Source organism: Mastomys coucha, unplaced genomic scaffold (genome assembly GCF_008632895.1).
Source record: "Mastomys coucha isolate ucsf_1 unplaced genomic scaffold, UCSF_Mcou_1 pScaffold18, whole genome shotgun sequence".
Taxonomy (NCBI): Eukaryota; Metazoa; Chordata; class Mammalia; order Rodentia; family Muridae; genus Mastomys; species Mastomys coucha.
Window position 1 is genome coordinate 42,489,731 of NW_022196900.1, and position 20,150 is coordinate 42,509,880.

At 40.7% G+C, this 20,150-nt stretch overlaps 1 long non-coding RNA gene across 3 annotated transcripts in view; it reads left to right on the forward strand.

Moving 5' to 3' along the window:
- The first annotated feature begins 1,024 nt into the window (after positions 1-1,024).
- LOC116096181 overlaps positions 1,025-20,150 on the forward strand; it is a 22,913-nt gene continuing 3,787 nt past the window's right edge. Inside the window, exons 1-3 of one of the 3 annotated variants that reach the window (XR_004120880.1) lie at positions 1,025-1,095; positions 18,083-18,204; positions 19,391-19,540. This is a non-coding gene — a long non-coding RNA (uncharacterized LOC116096181). The remainder of the gene's footprint in view (positions 1,096-18,082; positions 18,205-19,390; positions 19,541-20,150) is intronic. The other 2 variants (XR_004120881.1, XR_004120879.1) reach the window with 2 other exon arrangements.

Consider the following 20,150-nt stretch of genomic DNA (forward strand, 5'->3'; position numbering starts at 1 on the left):
GTGGGGCTTGTCTCGTTAAGACTGTGGGACTTAAGTCTTATTCTTAAGAGCAGCACAATTTGTAGTGGGGTATTTGCTCTTATCTCCAGTATCTTGGCTTTTTATTCATACCTCATGGTTATAGCAATAAGCACAGTAATCCACATGAAAGGCTGATTTTAGCTACTTATATTGTTTGTTATTATTTTTGTGCCCTTCCGACAACCTTGTTACACTGTATCAGATGTCAATGTTTGAGATTCATCAGGTGAACAGACATCATCGTAGTGTAGACACTGAAGAGAAAACCTCCGAGACACATAAATACTGACTGCTACCACTGAGGACCTCATATGGTCCTGATTTCCTTCCAAGAGCTACAGAACAGGAAAATCAGACTATAACTCAAAGCAAAGAACTATTTTGTACTCCTGGCTTGACTTGGTATTTTACTCTGATGTTAAGATTTCTAACATGATGATATTTTAATTAATTCTTTGAGAATTCCAAGCAGTATCTCTTGATCTTACTCACCCTACTCTTCCCCCGAATGGTAAGATTTTTAAGGTTAGGTGGAAGCAGCACATGGGCAGAATGGTAAGATAGAGGTGGCACATGGGCAGATCTCGGTGAGTTCCAGTCCCCCTGGGTCTACAAAGCAAGGAATTCGAGGATAGCCATGAATACACAGAGAAACCTTCTCTTAAACAACAACAACAACAAAAAGTTATTTGAAATTTCCATGGCATTAGAGGATGCAAGCATTCCTTGTACAGCAGAGGGAACAGGCATTAAAATAAAGAAAAGAATGGGCTTGCTTTTCATAGAGTGCTCATAGAGTAACCATCTGAGAGCTAGGAGAACATGCAGTTACCCCTCTCTCTTCAGTACAACTTACCAGGAACTGTAACTTTCCATACATTTATTGCACTCTCCATCAGCCCAGAAATGCTCTCACTCTCTCTCTCTCTGGCAGAAGCTGCTGACCAAACAATGAGGGGCAATTGTTTGTTGAGACAACCTGGAAACTCCTGAAGCCTTCTAGGGAAGGATAAAGGAAGTCTGACTCACAGTGGGAGGCAGAGGAGGATGGAGCTATTGAAAGAACAGGAACAGGTATTTTCCGTCATATTCATTTTCTTAAAATTGAATTAGGTTTCTATGAAAAGCCGTTTTGTAGAATAACAGCCTCTTTATGGTTTCACTAACTGAGACATAAAAGACTACTTGTGGCATGTTATGATTGCTGAACCCACATAAAAATCCCCTACTTGCTGGTTATGCTAATGGTGATAAGAATAAGGCTTTGTGAATAACCTGACCCCTTTGCTCAGTCTTAGTCCTTCTGTACCTTGGAATTACGTCATCTGGCTGGTTGGGTAAAAGGGCGATCTGGATTTGTCTTCACCCTGCCAATTTCCTTCCACTTTCTTCCTCGGTTGTTAGAAATTGGTTTTTAGTTGTTAGATTTCTTTTTTTAACAAAAAGGATTTACTTTTTATTTTCATTTTATGTGTATGGATGTGAGTCTGAATGCGTGAGCGTATTTGTGTGTGTGTGTGTGTGTGTGTGTGTGTGTGTGTGTATACCACATATGCACAAGTACCCACAGATACCAGAAGATGCATCAGGCACCCAGAACCCCTTAGCTCCTGGAACTGGAGTTACAGGTAGTTGTGATCTGTCTGGTGTGGGTGCTAGGAGCTAAACTCAAGTCCTCTATAAGAGCAGTAAGTACTCTAAGCTTAAAAGCATCTTTCTAGCCCTAAACTTTGTTTTTAAATAAAAAAGAAAGCAAAGAAGGTGTAATCTGACCTGTTAGGAATGATACATAAAGAATACTTCATATAAGTCTATCCTGGCCATCCTGGAGCTTGTGACAAAGACCAAGTTGGTCTTGAACCCATAGAGATTTGTCTGCCTTTGTCTCTTGAGTGCTGGAATTAAAGATACACCATCATACTCAGCAGAAATAACTCTTAAAATAAAAATGAAAAGAAAAATATACCTGTCTACCATCATTAGTTCGTATCCAAATAATAAAACAAAAAAATTGTAAGCATTTAAAATACAAGAGTCAACTCAATAACTAGGCCCATTTTGTACTACAAGCTAGTGGGAAACTTTAAATGGTACACAACATGTAGAAAACTCTTTACCAAGTCTACAATGTCCTGGCCTTCACCATGAGAAAGCAGCCAAAGCTAGTCCAATTACAGTCACCGAGAGAAAGGACGGACTAACAAAGAGATGAGTCTGAGAGCCTGGGGGCTAAAACAGCATTGCAAAAAGAAACCAGGGGCCAATGGTGGTCTAATAAGTGGTAACATAAATAGAAACTGTATCAGAGTGGTTAGGATGAAAGGCCAATCAGCTGATTCTGAGTTTAGTTATATGGAAAATAAGGGGGCAAGGATAATCTTCCTGGAGTCAGAACTACTGAGGTATGAAGGGGACATTTCTGCTGCTAATGTCCTGTTCCCCAATTGGTTCTTGATTTGTCAGTTCAGGGTCCCAGGAAGAAAAGGAGATGCAAGGAAGGAGGGAGGGCTTTTTTCTGCCATGCTTTGGAGGAAGAACACAGCAACCTTGTACGTTTCGGGGGTCAGGGGGGCCTGTGGTCATGGATGTTTGGTAGGGGCTATGTGTGACTATCCACTGAAGTTTAGGGCAGGTGGAGAGACAGAGATAAAAATATTAATAAGAACACACTTTTCACAGAGCAATTGTGCCAAGAATGCAAATTGTAAAGGAACAAACTCTCTCTCTCTCTCTCTCTCTCTCTCTCTCTCTCTCTCTCTCTCTCTCTCTCTGTGTGTGTGTGTGTGTGTGTGTGTGTGTGTGTTTTATCCTCAGACTCAAGGGAAGCTGGAAAGCAGTTAGTCCTGTGGTCACTCACCTCCAGGAGCTAAAAGCAAGTAGAGCAAAAGGAAAGCGGGAGTGGGGTGGGGGCTGGTAGCTCAGCTGGCTCTGGAGCTAAGATGGTAGCATAAAACTACACACAACAGAGATACAAGCAGAAATAGTTATCCAGAGCAAGCCATTTATGATAGCAAGCAGAGCATGCCCCAAATTGATCTTCTTGTCTTGCCTGAACACCATTGTTGTCTCAGACATTTAGTCATTCTGGGGAGTATCAGGGACAAGGGGGACACGCAGTCAACCTCTGTTATCTATAGACTTTGCATCTGTGGATTCAACTAACCTTGAGTCAAAAGAATTACATCTGTGCTCAACATGCACACGAGCTCATCCTCCATAGTCCCTAAGCAATATAGTATAACCACTAGCTACATAGAGTTGATATTATATTGGTACTGTAAGTAACTCGAAAATAAGTATAGAAGAGGATGTGTGTGTGGCGTATATGCAAATGTCACGACATTTTACTTCAGGCATGTGAGTGGCTGTGGCTACGATGGATAATCTTAACTGTCTACCTGAGTGTAGAGAACGTTATCTAAATCAGTAAAGCACAGTTTTGGATGCGTCTTCTCGAGAGTATCCAGAGAGGATTAGCATAAGAGACAAGGCCGGGGGTTGGGGGAACCAAATTGAATTTGGGCCCTGCCAATAAGCTGTGTAATAGATTAATGTGGAAGAAAAAGGAAAGCAGAGTGCCGACTAGCTCTTCTCACCTTCTCTGTTTGCTGGCTGCCATTGAACACTGTTACACTGTAGCAACAGTGATGTTTTGTTTCACTTTGGAAACCAAACAGTGGGGCCAACCATGGACTTAAATCTTTGGAACAATATTCCCTAGAGAAACTTTCCCTTTCAAGCATTTTTTTTTTCTTAAATGTTTGTCATAGCAGGGGCAGAGGGGAAGGTATGCACTTTGGGTCTCTAGTCATTTGCATGGGCCAAGAAATGGCTTCTTCCTCTGTGCTTTTGATATTCAAATCCCCATGACCTCTCTGCAGAGGAAGCATCATCGCCCTCCATGTTTCTCAGAGGAGAGCTCTGAACAACTACACAAAGCCACATGGCCAAGACAAGGCAGAGGAAGGATTCTATTAGTGCTTGTGCCTTTGGAATCACCCATAATGCAATTGGCCTACAAATCCAGTTTATACTACCCTTTTCCAGGACCCTGACCTTTGTATATTAGTCAACTACTCAGTCTTAGTTTGTTCAGGCTACTACAACAGAACTATAACTAAACAATACCCATTTACTTTTCGTGGTTCTAGAAGTTGGGAAGTCCAAAGTCAAGCCAACAATACTGCCTTTTCCTGGATGAGTGCTCTCTTTCTGGTTTACAGGTGGCCACATTTTCTTTGTATCCTCCTTATAAGGACACTGAATTCATTTGGAAGCAATCCACTCAAGAATGAAACACCTCCCTAACACTCTACCTCTAACATGAATGCTCAGGAGCTTAGGGTTTCAGAATATGAGCATGGAGGGTAATGGCACAGACACCTATCTTCCTCTTCTCCTTTATTCCCACATACGTTCTCCCTGTTTTACTGTTTTGTTTTGCTTTTACCCTCATAGACTCAGTTCATATCCTTCAATTCCAGCATACACGTATGACTAAAACCTACTTATAACCTAGTGGTTGCTATCCTGACACCACTCACTTAATCATTCTGCCTTGACAGAAATTATCTGTACCCTATACCATATTCTTACACAGTAGCAACTTAGAGTGTGATTAGCGTGGCTGAGGAACTGAACTTCAGGCTTGGGTGGTTTAATTTTAGTTAATTTTTGTTTGTTTATTTGTTTTGAGACAGAGTTTCTCTGTGTAATCCTGGTTGTCCTAGAACTTACTTTGTAGACTAGGCTGGCCTCAAACTCAGAGATCTGCCTGCCTCTGCCTCCTGAGTGCTGAGTCCAGCAATTTTTTTTACTTTTTAAACAAAGGTTTATTTTAATTTTTTTGTGTGTAAATATGAATGTATGAGTGCAGATGCCTTCAGAGTCTTGAGCTAGAGAGATTGCTCCATGATTAATAGCATTCATTGCTGTTCCAGAAGACCCAGATTGGTTCCTAGCACTCCAATGAGGGTTCATAAAGTTCCAGGGGATCCAGCACCCACTTCTGACCTACATGGACACTAGTCATGATACAGATGCATTAAAGTACTCCACAGCGCTGAAAAAGGCAACTGGTTTTTGATACTAATAGCCATCACTTGTGTGTGATTGATTTATCTTCCTAAAAGCAGTAGATTCTGTTCTCCAGAAGGCAACCCTTGCCAAAGAGAACAGACTTCTAGAGGAGAGAATGGATGATCACATCATGTTCAAGAATGTAATAGGAAATGTGCAGCTTTTATGTAATCACCAACAGAAAAAGAGAGGCAGGAAGTAACAAGATAGAATGGGGGGGGGGGGAAGGAAGGAAATAAGAGATGGGAGGAAAGAAAGGGAACAGAGGCAGAGAGGGGAAAGACAGCTTTACAGATCCAACCTTCCCACTACAATTTAAAGGCCATGAATGGAAAGACTGAGTGCACCTTGTTAGCAATGGGACTAGTTTATAGCCTGGCATACATCCTGGATCAATAGGAATTATTTGGAGGTAGCCATTTTGGAAAGTAATTTGGCATTATCTATTGAGACAGGCACTTTTCATGAAGCCTAATTTCCACTTCTAAGTACAAATCCTCATCAACTCTTGCATGACTGAGCCAGGTTACATGTGCAAGGGAGCTGATACCAGCACTGCAAACACCTCCAGATGAATCCAAATGCGGATCTAGCAACAGGATTAACAAAAGGATAGTGACCTGGCCACCCAGTGGGATATGGAAAGCCACAGAGATGATAGGAAGCATCCAGTACAACACTAGAGAAATGCTGCAAGAAAGACAAATAGCATTCTATAGACCAAGTCCTCCAGAGAGACTCAGACCAGTCAGGAGGCTGCCTAGGAAGGGCAGTTTTGGGCCTGGGACACATCTTGGATTCTGAACTTCTTGGGCCTGTGAACCTCCCAGCAGTATCCAAAAATATCCCATGTCAGCTTAGCCTTCAGCTCATCAGCCTATACAGAACTCTGGAGAAGAGAATGGGGGACAAAATTTGGAAGTGAAAGGTAGTTGGGTCCTTCCATCTTAGAAACTCTTATCCACAGTCTAGGGAAGAACATTCGCTCAAGGTGTTTATTTAGTGATTTCTACAGCTCACTGTGTAAGCTAAGGGTAACTGCTTAGTGAGCCCACGTTCCATTTTACCCACAGGAGGAATATTCAGTAACTCCAAAGTAACAGTCCTGTAATTGATGCCAAAATAGTATTCATAGCATGCATTCCTAGGAAAGTGTTGGTTACTCTTTGGTGCTCAGATTGGGTGGGTATGTCTGCCTCCTACGTTGAGAGGAAGGGGGTGTTCTAGAATTAATAATTCAAATAAGGCTGTTATGCCAGGAGGAGGAGAAAAGAGTGTCAAGGCAGTGTTAAGAATCTGGGAAGACTGCCAGCATGGTTTGCATGATAAGGGTGGGTAAAAACATAAAAAGAAATATGGCCCCACGCTGGATCCAGTTCCGTTTCATTTGTAAGGGTGGTTTACTCTAAAGCAAAATTGTGTGGCTTTCAAGTTTCTGTAAGATCACGGGTGATAACAGATCTCTTTTGAAACCAGAATTCCTGCCACCTACATGGCTGACTGGGAGAGGATTTGACCATCCTGGCTTTTGTGGCAGAGAGTGTTCATTGAAGATTTCCATGGACACGCCTCTGGCCACCTCAAGGAGGGCTACCTATGCTGCCATATCTAAAGGGGAGCCCATTAGAATTTACAAATTAAAAGCCAGTGGGGAAGAGCATAATCTTGGCAACGGCCTCTTGGGAAATCTTACAACTGTAAGAGCGCCATGGAAGAGTGCTTTAAATAGCATCGTGGTTCATCCAATCTCCTCACAATTGTACGGGAGGGCATGTGGCCAAGGCCTTGCAGGGAAGAGGCCAGGGTGCCTGGGCTTGTGATTGGCTGGGAGGGGGCGCGATGTTAAGCAAGCCACGCAGCCCACTTCTGCTTCACGAGGAGCACGCCACATGCTTCTTTGCACATTCTTTTAAAAATCCTTGTGTGGCTGGCATTTGGAAAAATATCGACTGCAACCAGACGTCGCAATCCTGATGACAGCTCCTGAAATCCCATCTTTCTCGCAGCAACATCTACTGTCAGCTCCCCACCCCTGTTACCAGAGAGACGTCCCCACCCAAGTTGTGCTCCAAATAGCATGAACTGCAGATGTACATGTTTGGCTGCCTCCTCCAGAGGCCCTGACAAATATTCAGGTAGTAAATAGCCCGAGAGAAATGCTGCTGATAAAATTAGTTCAGATATTTCCCAGAAAACAAACCCGACACCACCATGATATTTGATAGCACAGACTCAGCACTTGGGAGCCTCGGGAACCCCCTTGGCCCTCAAAGCCCCAATGTCTTGTTTCCAATTGCCTATTCTCCTTTCCAAACCCTCCCTAAAAGAAAAGAAAAAAGGAAAAAAAAAAGATCAAACATAAATCTAAAATAAACCCAAAGACCCTGGTGGTAGATGGTACCATCAGGAAGGTGATATTGTAAATGACTACCCTGAAGGTTGACATCCAAGGTGAAGCATTATTAATAGGTATTTATGCTTCTGGTTATGCCATCTCCTAAGCCACTTCTTGGACCTCTCTTGACTTTGTCTGGTCAGTGGTTTTACTTTTATCCCCTGGTTGTTTTGTCTCTTCCCCACAAGCAATGCTGTAGGAACTCAGACTACCCCTGTGCTCGAAGCCAGTTCTCCCTCTTTCTTTAAGGAATATCTGCATATGTACAGGCTGGTGATAACTCTGGATTTAAGAAAACAGTCTCTCCAATTTGGCTAGAATTCTTGGGGTCAAACTTCAGCAGAAGTAGTAATCTTTGAGATTTTGTTGCTATACCCTGGTTTCTGTGCCCCGGGGTTCAAGGAGTTCTCAAGTGATCATTACTCAGAGACGCAACTGCCGCTCTTCACTCAGGAAGCACATGAGACCAGGGTTTAGAAACATTGCCCAAAGTCAGGTGATGGAAATCAGCCAATCTAGGACCTAAGCCCAAGACTAGCTGTCCTTCCCTAGTCATAATGTGGACAAGGGCTGGTCAATTACTTCACACAAGAGAGTTACAGGCCTCTGCAGAGTAGATATTAATCATGATTTATAGGCACATCTTATACAAGTTAATAAAACTGTTTTTGAACATCTAAAAATAAAATAACTTAAAATAATTCAAAATCGAGGGTGGTAGGAACGTGGGAAGTGAACGTGGCACAAAGTGTCCACATGTGGAATTATAAAATTGAAATTTAAAAATATATGCTATCATTAGTAAAATAGAAAATATAAGGAAGTTTAAAAAACCCACCAATTTTCCTACCAATTTAAATAACAGTGTAGGACACATTTCCCCTTGCATTTATTGGCATTTTTCTAATAGCAATTTATGTTTCTGTAACATTTTTGAATGTATGACTTAGAATCTTGTGTCCCCCTCATGTTCTACAAATGAATTTTCCACTCCTTTTGGTTGTCATAGTATTGAGTCAGACACACAATGGGATCTGTGTTGACTCATGAGGTAAAGTCTATGATCCATTGCTTAAGATTCTGAATAAATAACACATACTTTTGCTCAAAACTTAAATGCATAAAAAATGTCTTTTTAAAAATCTGCCTCATACACCTGGCTCTCAAGGATGTCTTCCGCTGAGGTGCAAAGCCCAGGCTCCAAACCTCCATAGCATCTTCCTTTTATGAACATTTGGTTTGTATATTCTGGATTCAAGTCCAGAATAAACAAAATCCGAATTCCTGTCTCCAACCTCATGATTCTGGACCCTTAACTGAGAGAGAGACACTTCTAAACAGCCATTTCTTATCTTCCAGGATGAAGAACCTCCACAACACATAGCCTCCAGCTTTTTAGCAGATGCCTACATATAGAAAGGGGGAGAAAAAGCCACTCATGGGAGGCCACTAAGTTAGCCCAATTATTTCTGCTGTGTCCTGGTTAACTTTTTATTGCTAACTTGACACAACTATTCACAACCTCAGCTGAATAGTTGCCTGAATCAGATTGGTCTGTGGGGGATTGTATTGACTGCTAATCGATGGAGAGCCTCATCAATGCTATCCCTAGGCAGATAGTCTCGGACTGCATGAGAATGCCGGTTTAATATGAGCAGGTGAATAGATAAGCAAGCATCTTTGTTCCCTTCATTTCTGCTTTAGTTCCTGCCTGGATTTCCTTCAGTGATGAATTCTTGGATATCCAAGAGGGATGCTTTCAAGTACAGCTTGTCAAATCCTATCCCATCATATTTCTTGGATTGCTTTAGATGCTCCTCAAAAAGTTTCCATGGGCAATACTAACCTCATAAAACACTAGATAAAAGTAAGGCATGAGGATTGCTGTGAGCTTAAATTTGAGGCCACCCTGGGCTCTATATCTGAAAAAAATAAAAAATAGAGAAGGGGTGGGGAATCTTAGTGTTTTCAACTCCAAGTCTCTCCTCTCTCTCTCTCTCTCTCTCTCTCTCTCTCTCTCTCTCTCTCTCTCTCTCTCTCTCTCTCTCTGTTGTGTGTGTGTTATTATCAGGGCTGCACACAGCATTTCTGCTCACTAAGGCATCTTACCAGACCTAATCACAAGGCTCATAATAGAACCTTTCATTTCAAACTGTATAGTCTAAAACTTTAAGAAAAGAAAGAAAAATGAAATTGGCTACCAGCTACATTTGGGGCAACAAACGAACAAACAAATAAACATGTTTTTTAATTGAAATTGTACTACACTACTTTCCTTCCTCCTTGGACTGTGTGTGGCTCTACACTTCAGGACACTGAGCATACTTCAGGAGATGGTGTTGGATTTCAGAATAGGGCTTGGAGTTAGGTGATTAAGTGTACATCAGTGATGCCTTGGCTTACTCAGTAACCATTTAATTGACATGGGGAAATTGCTTTAATATCCACTGTTTCCAGTAACAAGTGGAAGCAGGGCTCTATGATGTCTGTGACTTTGGACTCAGATCAACAGTCTTTGCAACATAGTTATGCAGGCACAAAGTGGTATTTGATGCCCAAAAGTTATTACTATAAACACCAAGCCTTAAGTATCTTCACTTGGAATCAGAACAAAAACACACACAAAACTTTATGAATAATGTCTGTTGTGGGGTTTCTATCACTGTGAAAAAGATCACAACCAAAAGTAACTTGGGGGGGAAAAAGTTTCAGCTTATAGCTTGTAGTCCATCATCCAGGGAAGTCAAGGCTAAGTACTCAAGGCAGGAATGTGGAGGCAGGAGCTGATGCAGAGGCCATGAAGGAATGCTGCTTACTGGCTTGTTTCCCAAGGCTTGCTCAGCTTGCTTTTTCATAGCCCCAGGACCACCTGCCCAGAATTGGCACCACCCACAGAGAGCTGGGCCTCCCACATCAACCAAAAAAATGCCCTGTAGACTTGTCTACATGCCAATCTGATGGAGGTGTTTTCTTAATTGAGGTTCTTCTTTCTAGATAACTCTAGATTTGTGACAAATTGACAAAAACCAGTTGGCACATAGCCCCAAAACAAAGGCTAAGAGACAACTTAAAGATTGAGCAAAGGTTATTTACAAACTCAATAACCTAATATAACAATATATAAAATTAGTATGCATAAAAAATTAATACTCACAATTCAGAAAGTTAATACAAGTCTTCAAGAAGAAGGAGAAACACAATCTGACAGAAAAATAAGCAAGGAATAGAAGTAGAGGACTGGGGCGGTGGTGGCACATGCCTTTAATCCCAGCACTTGGGAGGCAGAGGCAGGCAGATTTCTGAGTTTGAGGCTAGCCTGGACTACAGAGTGAGTTGCAGGACAGCCAGGGCTATATAGAGAAACCCTGTCTCGAAAAAGAAAACAAACAAACAAACAAACAAAAAAAGAAATAGAGGACTGACATGCTCTTAAGCAGACCAACAAACACATAAAAAGGCTTTCTCACTTAACTGAAAAATGAAAATTAAAACAAAATATCAGTTTACATCTATCAGTCTGGCAAAATGGGCATATGACTGGTATACTTATTTAGAGAACAATTTTACAATAATTATAAACATCTGCTTGCTCAACAATGTAGGTACACATGCCGGCTAGTTTTGTAAAGTCAACTTGACACAACTAGAGTCATTTTGGAAGTCATTAAGAACCTCAGTTCGGAAAATGCCCCCACTAGACTGCCCTGTAGCAAGCCTGTGGAGCATTTTATTTATTGATGATCAGTGTGGGAGGGCCTAACTCATTGTAGGTGGTACTAAGCCTGAGCTAGTAGTCTTGGGTGTTATAAGAAAGCAGGCTGAGAAAGCCACGAGGAGCATGCCAGTAAGCAACACTCCTCCATGGCCTCTGCATCAGTCCTGGCCTTGAGTTCCTGTCCTGTCTTCCCTGGATGACAGCCTTCATACTGTAAGATGAAATAAAGCTTTTCTTCTCAAATTGCTTTGTAGCATGGTGTTTTTTAACTCCAGCCATAGAATCCCTAAGACAGTACATTTCATGGGATAGCATTTTTCAGATTCTTCCCTGTTGTGACACATAGAGAAAATGATGATATCCATACAGCATGCTGGGCAACCCAGAAGGCTGCTCACAGCAGAAGAAAACGCATAGAGTGGGCTTTGGTTATTAGACCCCTTTGTTTCTCATTGAAGAAAAGGTTCCACATTGCCTGCTGGTTGGGAAGATTCGCCCTAGATAAACTATTTCTGTGTATTTAAGGAGATATGTACAAAATATAGCCTTTTAAAAATCCTCTCTCCTCTTTCCTCTCTCTCTCCTCTCTCTCCTCTCTCTCTCCTCTTTCTCTCTCTCTCTGTCTTCTCTCTCTCTCTCTCTCCCTCTCTCTCTCTCTTGTTTTTTTCCGAGACAAGGTTTTTCTGTATAGCCCTGGCTGTCCTGGCACTCACTCTATAGACCAGGCTGGCCTCAAACTCAGAAATCCGCTTGCTTCTGTCTCCCAAGTGCTGGGATTTTTTTCTCTCTCTTTTCTTTTTTCCTCTCTCCTTCATTCCCTCCCTGCCTCTTCCTTCTTCTCCTCTCCCTTCTCACCTCCATATGCATTGGGTGCTTCTTATCACAGTGCATAAGTATAGTCAAATTAGTTTTTGCCTTTCACCTTGTGTGTGCTCAGGATCCAACTCAGGATGTCTGGTTTAATGGAAACTCCTTTACCCACCTCAGCATCTTTCTGATCCCACCATAGGATTTTTATGATACCACACACAAAAAAAGTGGAATCAACAACTCAAATTCTCATCAGTAAAGAAATGAAAAAATAGATTCAAGGACATTTATATAATGAAATATGATCTGGAAGTTGAAAATGATGAACTTAATTTATTCTAGCTTTTTGGAAATATATACTACATTATTATGATTTTTAGCCACTTTCTGTGAGTAGACCATTAGGGCATGTGTCTCCTGTTTAACTGTGGTACTGTAACCTCACCAGAGTGATAAATATAATAAAAATATGAGCATTTACCAATATCAACACATATTAAAACATCAAAAATATGAAACTTCATGTGTCTTGGCTAAAAACAAAATACTAATGAACTTGAATTTCAAGGATGATGGGTCAAACTGGAATGCCAATTAAGAAAAACAAAATATAAATCGACACAAGTGCCATGATTCTATGTGTATCATTTCTGTCACTATCATGAAATGCCCAAAGAAGCATAGCTTTATAAAGAAAAGATGTTTGTTTAGCTAGCAACTTTGGAAGATGAAAATACAATGTGAGGTGACCCCATTGACTTTACCTCTGCTGAAAGACTAATGGTATGTGGGTATATGACATCAGAATGGCAGACATCTACGAAAAAGCAAGCTATCATACACAAAACAGAAAGCCAGGTGAAGCCTGGTCCTATGGACCTTCCTGACACCATACCCAAACTGTTCTAAAGACCTCCCAGCACCTCTGTTTCTTAACGGTTCTGCACCATCTCCCAGCATGCTACTCTAAAGATCACAACACACAAACAAGCTCAATATCCAAACCAAAATAAAAACTTAAATCAAACAAAACTATACATGCCCACTTAGTAAAACCACATAGAGATTATAAAGAGATTATCTGCTACTTCAGGACAGCCATTGCCTCTGGACAAGAAAGGAAGGCAATTAGATTTGATGGTTGGTGAGGAACTCAGGACATCTAGGAGCAAATGAAGCAAAAGTGACAATAAGTTCATAGGTTAGTTCTAGATGGCGAATGCTTAGATTTTTGAATCTATTTTTACTATAAATCTTATAGCTTTCATTTTTTCCCATAATTTAGAAAACCAGACAGAGGGTCAATGATTTCAGGTTTCAATGCTCATCAGAATCTCTGGGGATGATGAACTGATGTTGTTTGACGGAAATGTACTTGCCAAGAATGTAGAAGGGTCTGGGTTTGATCATGTCTTAAGGAGTTGAGCCTAGACACACATGTCATTCAAAAACAGCCTCTGTTGATTGGTGAGATGTCTCAGCAGGTAAGGTTGTCAGACAACACGCCTGATGAACTGGGTACCATCTCTGAGACCTGTATGATAGAAGGAGAGAACAGATTCCTGCAGCTCTGACTTCTCCTACCTCTATAAGCATGCAGTAGCATGCTGGCACATGCACATGCTAAATGAATATAACTCAAAAAAAAAAAATCTTCCTGTGGGTCTAGTGTGTATCTAAAGGCTCAGGCTGCTGGCTCGTATTATCTCAGAAATTACTCTCAAGTACTAATTTTTTTGTCTTTAAGCATTAAAATGATATTACTTCTTCATGTGGCTTCATGTGAATGAATACAAGGAGCAGCCCGCGTCTTAATACGCACAAGGCTGTCCCTTCTCTCAGGCACTAATGCTCAGTGTTCTCTTTCCTTTGTTTTCTTTCTTTTCCTTCATCTAAGTTGTTGATCCCTCCTTCTCTCCTACCTTTCAGAGTCCACCCAACATGCAATTTAGCTAAGCACCACAAATTTAAGCTCTGAGTCACTCTCATGCATGGCTTTTGAACATATTAAATAGATCCATATGCTTATCTACACTGAGATATAGATTTTTTTCCATAAGAAAATGGAATACAGAAAAAAATCAGTCCAATGTGTATACTTCCAGTATTTTAAACAGGCATCTAAAATGAAGCAGAAATTAAAAGTGATCTGGATCAGAATTCTGAACATTAAAACATTACAGTAAATTGGTAAAACATAAACCAAATATATAGATGTCTACTTTATATCCAAAAAGTTACTCTTTCCCTGCCATATACACAGAGACACAATGGCCCCACTTCAAGTGGAGTTGGATAACAAGTAGAATAGTAATGAATATGGCCTTTCCCAACACTGTTACCCCCAAAGACACTTTATTGTCCTTCCCAACTTAGGCAATCATGAACTCATCATCAACCAATCAGAGTTTCTACCAGCTTGAAATAACCCGTGTAACCAGGCACATTGAGTTGACAGAGAATCATGACATTCTTCTTAGCCTGGGCGATTGTGTCAGCAGTCAACATATGATTTCCATTAGGTTTCTCAAAATACAGAAAAATCACTTTCAGACCCTCCTCACTACCTCCAGGATACCGACTCTAGATCAGAGCCATTAGTGAAAGAGCCACTGTCTTGCATAAAACCTTGCAAAATCTGATCGTAGAGACACAAAAGGAGGGATCATGAGATACAGTACAAGCCAACTGGCCAGGAAAAGTTCCAGCACTTAAAGTTAACTGTAAGCAGAAGGCTGATGTCCCCAGAGGGGAAAGGTAAGAAATCGTGCTACAGTTATATGAAGAGGCCGACTTGAGTTTCTGTAATTCTCTAAAGCATGACTGGTGGGCAGATTTATTAATCAGATAAACCTCCAGATTTATCCCCTTTGAATAAAACTGGAAAAAATAAAAACAGTTTCCATCATACCCAGCATCCAAATTTTTACTTCTTATTTTTTTTTTTTTTTAAAAAATAGAATTCCTTAAAGATGTGGTTAACAAAATAAGGCACTTCTCAGAAAACAAAAAAATAACCAAAAAAGATGGGGTTCTGTCCGAGGGACATGGGGGCAACTGGGAGAGTTGCAGGTCCTCAAAGCTGATGCATTTGATCAACAGTGGCCATATTGGTAGTAAAAGTAATGCAGTATTAGAGGCCACACACTAGACTTTTGTGTGTCTCTACCACAAATCCAAATGCTGGAATCTCATCCTCATGACAGTGTTTGAAGGTGGGACTTTGAGATGTGAGATGTGAGGTGTGAGGGTCCTGAGGGTAGAGCCCTTATGAATATGAGTAGTGCCCTCCTAAAGTGTCCTGTTCACATCTTTGGCCATGTTAGAAAACAGTAAGAAGATGCCATTCTACAACCAGGAAGCAGCAGCCTTCAGCAGACACAGACTCTGTGGGATCTGAGTTTTGGGCTTTTGTAGCTTCTGGAATTCTGAGATATCCCAAGAGTGGCCTGAATGGATTAACATTTTCAGAATAACCAAAAGTAAGAGACAAATATTTTTGAGTGCATAAGGATTGAATACTTTTTTAAAGTAGAAGAGTAGAGATGGCTTTCACATACATATTTTTGAGTAATTCATATAAAAATGGGAGCCCTCTATGGGATGGAATGTAACTTCTCCTTTTATGGGCTGTGCATGAGGGTTTCCTTCCAAAGAGTCTAGTATGTCATTCAGGGACACTTTTTTCAGTAAGAAAACCCGACAAGAATGGCCTCAGTTGTGTGTTCGAGGTTAATATATTGAGTAATAAAGCACATGGACATAAGACAGGATAGTAGTTGTCTCTGGAGCCTCCTACACCACACAACACAGTCACAAGAAAACCCAACTACAGAGCAGTCTGAAAAATACCTCAACTGGCTTCTCAGAACTTTAAAGGTCCTCAAAAGCAAAGATGGAGAAACTACCTCAGCCAAGAGAAAGCTCAGGGGACATGACAATGACAAGGGAACACAGCACAGTAGGCAAGATAGGTTGGAAAGGGACATTAAGTAAAAACTAAAGAAACATATATAAAATACAGACTTGAGAACTGTCTGTCAACAACACTTCATAGGTAATAAAAATGGAGCATCTCATGTAAGCTGTTAATAATAGCGGAGTGGGTTTTAGGGTAATCAGGAATCAATTCACAACTTCAGTAAGCCTAAAAGAACTTCGAAACAAAAGGACAATGTTGCCACTGAGTAGCTCATAGAGTAGTTACAAAGATTAGGTTTAAAATGAATGCATGTAGTTGCACAGAGTATGAAATATCTGGTATTATTAAGCTAATTTAATTCATGAGCTGTAGAGATTACTTGGAAGCATATTGAGAACAATGTGCTTATTTATATACACTATGTTGAGCATTGATCCTTGTCAGGGTCATGTGGTCTTGGGACTGTCATGTTACCCTTGCTCAACGAGTGTACTCTTCTGAGTTGGTTCCCCAGTATAGAGCAAGAACTCCGAATAGTGAATTGGATAATGCTTCTGGGTTATTTAACTTTTTCATACTTCTGCGAAGAGCTGGAGAATGTTCTTCTGGTAACTTTCTTCCAAAGTAACTAAGTTACAAAGTTACTTCCAAAGTTCTGTCTTTGTCTCCAACAAATTTACTACAGTCATTTGATAGAAAACGTGCTGCGCACACCTCCAGCACACTCCTGGAGCATCTCTAAGATGCTCCAGCCCAGATGTGGTTTACAGGGATGCATTTCACCATCTGGAGTCTGCTCTATAATGTCTTCACATCTGCTTTCTACTTACACATCTATCCTCTCAGCTTTGTTCATCAAGCCTTTTTGACCCTGCTTCCAAAGAGGTCCTTAGCACCACCCTCCCCAGACCACTGGAGACACAGCCCTACCTTGAAGGTATCTGCAAGAATTCTGTGTTAATTTCTCTGGGGTTTTCAACTGCCCTGTGACTAAGCCAAATCCCACCTGATAACCTTCTTCACATTTAGTGCATGTGGAACACATCTAGTAGCCTAGTTGGTATTTGGTGACGTGGTACTAATTTGGAAGCCATCCACAAATGTTACTGAAGCATTGAAACAAACTTATCTACCAGGAGGACTCTTCTTGTTTAGCAGAGGAATTCAGGATGGATGTTACGGTGCTGTCTCCAAAAGAAATTCCTAAGAACTGATAACAAAATAAATGAATAAACATCTACAGTGCGTGTCTTTTCACTTCCCTATTAGCTTTTATTTAATTATAATTCTTCATTTATATGAGTTACTTATCATTCTTTGTGTTTCTTATTAGTAACCACTACAATACTTTTGGCAAATTAAATGTATAAATAGTTAAACTCAATATATTCTGTTTCTTGAAAGCCAAGGAAAGTTTTTAAGTTAAGCTGATGATTGCTAAATTATATAGGTAGCTAAAAAAAAAAGGCTTACCCATCCATCCATCTATCCATTCAACCAACCATCCAATCACCCATCTATCCAGTTGTCTATCTATCTATCCTACTTAAATAGACATAACTGATGGCTACTGCTTTCCAGGTATTGTGCTAGGTAGTAAAAATGAAACAATGAATTAAAGCCCTTGTCCTCAAAGAGCTCTCCATTCTAGAGAGAGGAAACGCAGGTTAGAACAAGTTCAGCATATGAGAAGGGCCCCCATAAATGAGGTGGGGCCCTGTAATTGAGGGAAGATTGCAGAAGGCAATAATTATTAACTCAAAACCAAATAGACACATTATTTCCATGATTTCCTCAAATGGCTTCGGTAGCCTTCAGAAGTCTTGGAAGGATAAGAATGGAGCCTCACCTCTGACTTCTCCTAGCACAAACCCTAAGCAAGGCTCCAAGCTGCCTTGAGCAGCTTCCACTCCTGCATAATAGCATCATCGCTTGAAAATGTCTTTCCTAGAATTTACAGGGAAGACCACATGGCAGACCTCTGTGAACTCTTTAGAGGTTTTGATCTCTAAGAATATAATTACATCATCAATGGCCTATTCCAAGAAGAAAAAAATTATGATTTGTTTTCAACTTCTGTTCTATGCAGTCACTATAAGAATTGGCAAATTTAGATAGATCTCTTCTATCTCTTCTTTAGGTAAATCATATCTATGGAATGATCAAGTCAATCTTCTCTTAATCCACACATCATAAAGTGGAAATGTATGGAAGCCCATCTGTATGGGAGGTTGCATGACTTCTTCCAGCACCTGATGGAAGGTTTGCTAACCCGCTGTCTTACCTTGTCACCTAGTTTTCCTAACGATGTTCCCTCATCCTTCCTTTTGATAGTTTTTGCCACCCAACAGCATCCCAGAATGCCTCATTTGGTGACATCACAAATAGCCACGGGTTGCTTCTGGTGTCCCATCTGTTCCTGCAGCCCTTGCTTCAGTACAGGCAAGATATGAAGCTCCCGTGCAGTTGAGGCTGGGCTGGGGGAGGGGATCGGGCCTTTGAGGCTGTTTTCTATCAGGGCCCTGCAGCTGTCAGTGTTGGCTGCAGAAGCCAGTGATTGTCCTTGCAGCTCCCTGATGCCGGCCGTGCTCTGTGCTTGGGGATATTAATTGGACTTTCATTATGTGAATGTACCCAGAGGCTTTTGCAGTCAATTCCTATATCTATATTGATTCATGAAAAATGCCAATAAATAACAGCTCTCTCAAAGCATCTTTTAATGTTTCTGGTAATTAATTGGTTTATGTCCTCCCCCCTCCCCGATTTTTCTTTCTTTCATTTTCTTTTTCTTCTCTTTCTTTTTTTCTTTCTTTTTACACATTGCAGCATAATAGATCACAGAATCTCTGGGACAATGGACAGGCATATTGGCCAAATCACCTTATTACAGTTCCATATAGTTGAAAAGAGGCTTAATGCTAAATTATCAGATCCCAGCTATTGTGGAGACCAAGAAAGAATAATGCTCCAAAATAACCGCCACGGAGCCTCTGTTCCACTCATTGTCCCAGGAACCATTGGGCACGCCTTCCATTGAGTTCTCCATAGAGGCTCAGTCCCTGAAATGAACAGTGGGGCCTAAATTCAGGCCTAGATGCATCTCTTTGCCTTTTGGTGTATTATAAGTTAAAATATATTTTTAGTCCCGGGCTTTTAAAAAAAAAATCTTATATTACATTTGTGTGTAACTATAGGCAAAATTATGCTATTACTTTTGGAACACCCAAGTTAGGCATCCCAAACTACCTTAGCACCCATAATTACTATATAGTATGTCACATAAAGTGGGGATGAAAGCAAAAATGGCATGTCCATTTAACTCGCCAAAATTCAAAGGAAGAAAGGATGTTCATTAAAAGTTAATAGTGACACAGCTGTGCAGAACTCTCTCAGAAAATGTCATTGTCACAGGAGTCTGACTGTGACCTGGTGTCATTCTCCATTGCAGAATCTGAGGGGCCTCTGGTGTGTTGAGTTGTTGGCGGACAAAGAAAGAAGTGCAATGACCCATGGAGGCAGGGGACGAGAAGATTTTGGGAGACACTTGTTCTGGCTGCCGTACGTAACAAGAAGCGGATGTAATTCTAATTCCAGTTAGGTGGGGTATAAGGTCCTGATTAAGCCTTGCCATTCTTATGTACAAAGATGGGGAGACCCAAATTCTGTATAGTAAACTATTTATAGCTACCCCTCTCTTACTTTATATTGAAGTCTCATTCTCTTTCTTTTAAAATAAAAAGGCCCACTGATCTGAGATAAACAGGAACAGGAATATAAAATAAACAAAGATTCTGTCATTGTAACCCTAACAGCATTGTAGTCATTGTGGGCAGCTGTGACTGGTCCTGATATATTATATTTGTTTTTTTTTTTTCTAAATTAATCTTTGTCTAAAACAAGCAACAATGGCAGCGTAAGCAAATGTGCCACACTAACTGTGTCCCACTGGCAGATAACTCACCTTGAACTGCTTTGTGAAAATATTAAGCAGTGGCTGTGAGTAATAAGGATTAATGAGGGCCAACTTTGGAGAAAGCAATCCAGATCTCTTGCTTTCAAAAGTGTGAGGATATCCAATATACTGACTGTATTTCTTTATGAGTTTGAAAATAGGCAAATAAATAAAATTAGACTTTAAAAAAATCCCTAAATTTGAGAAATTCTTCACGAGTTTTTATCTGAGAAACAAAGAAGAGAAGCCCAGAACC